We start from the raw sequence: 1,817 nt of genomic DNA on the forward strand, positions 1-1,817 counted from the left end.
ATTGCATCTAGGAGCCATCGGCACATTCAATCCAATTGTTTTGGGGTAAGCCCGCCTTCCATGTCTTTCCTTGCGTTTTTTTGACACCTAATCATAGGGATTGCGGGAACAATTGTAAATAGTGTAAATAATAAATAAGGGAAAATGAAGAGTCACTGGGAGATGAAACTCAAGAGTCACTCCCTCATATACATAACTATGAACAACAAATGAATAAACATATTCTCATTTGAGGAGTTACCTCCTGGCCCAACATGGTATCAAAGCCAACGCCATTTTTGGCCTCCCTCTTCATTACCACAAGTTAACGCAGTCGGTAGAGATATAATAACGCTGTCCAGATTTTAGGTTTTGTTGTCTGTTTTCATATACAAGTCTCTTATACATGGAACACCCATATACATTGTATTGTTTCATAATTTCATTGTCTTGGAATTATAATATAATGCTATCTCTGCTTCAAACTCTCGGTATTATTTCAACTGTGTTTCCTTTTTGATATCATAGTATGCTGCTGCCGTAATTTGCTCGGTTCATGATACCAACCTCCTCCATATACACCCTTCCTCCAATAAGACCTTCCCCACATAATACCTTTGTCTTCATATACCAGAATCATTTTTTTTTTACTATTAGGAGTAAAATTTTGGAGCAGAAGTATTTTTTTCCACAGTACGTAGATTTTACAATGCATTCATTAATATCTATTGTGGGAGTGGTTCTCAATGGGAAGGAGAATTATCCTGAGTGGTCTCAGAAAATCAAACACACTCTCATTTTTAATGAGCTGTGGAAAGGAGTGTGTGTTGGAGAAGGAGACAAAGAACTAGAACAACCTACCTCAGACAAGGAATTTTCCATTTGGGAAAATAAGATCAAGGCTTATGCATTGATTACATCATCAGTAAATGAAGATGTGAGTTTCCATATTTCTCCATTTTCAAATGCTTTCAAAGCCTTACAAAAAATGAAGGAACTCTATGAATCACACTCTGCACTTGAAGTTGTTCAACTCATGATTAAATTGTTCAACCTTGAATTACAAAATGATGATCCTCTTGCTCTTGCATCAGAAGTAAAATCTATAATGCATGACATGAAAGTCACTAATGTTGAATTGGACATTCCCATGATAGCTCTTGTCAAGGCACTTTATCCCACTTACTCAAATTATCTTGAGTCATTGCAAGCAAATGGAAACCTCAAAGAAATTACCTTTGACTCCCTTGTGAATAAATTTGCTGAAAGAGAGAAAGCTTTTGGAAGAAGGAAACTCCTTAGTCTTCTGAAGAGGTGGTCGAAGAGGAAGAGGAAGAAGAAATTTCAGAGGCGGGGGGGGGGGGGGGGGGGGGGGGGTAGACACTCTCAAGGAGAAAAATCAGATTTGCATTACATACGTTGCAATAGAGATGGATCACATGATGCATCCACATGAAAGTTGCCTTGGGACACAATTGAGGAGGAAAGAAATCAACCTAAAGGTAAAACTAATGATAAAGAGAAAGGTAAAGCACATGAATTTTCTCACTATGTTGTGGCACATTGTAATATTGGAGTAAATGAAGACTTATTTAATGCTTCACTTGCTTCTTGGAAAAATGATTGGTCGCTTGATTTAGGAGAAACTTGCCACATGACTTTTACAAGAGACTTTTTTGAAGAATTTACTGACAATGTTGATGGAGCAGTATACTTTGCAGACAAATTAAAATTCAAGCCATCAGGGCTTGGCATAATTAGGTTCAAATTGCTTGGTCTTCCAGACTTTCTTCTGCATGATGTTTTATAACTCCCACAGCTGAGGAGAAACTTGTTGT

Source organism: Pinus tabuliformis, chromosome 8, assembly GCF_031772625.1.
Source record: "Pinus tabuliformis cultivar Carrire ecotype Pingquan chromosome 8, CPIR1, whole genome shotgun sequence".
NCBI lineage: Eukaryota > Viridiplantae > Streptophyta > Pinopsida > Pinales > Pinaceae > Pinus > Pinus tabuliformis.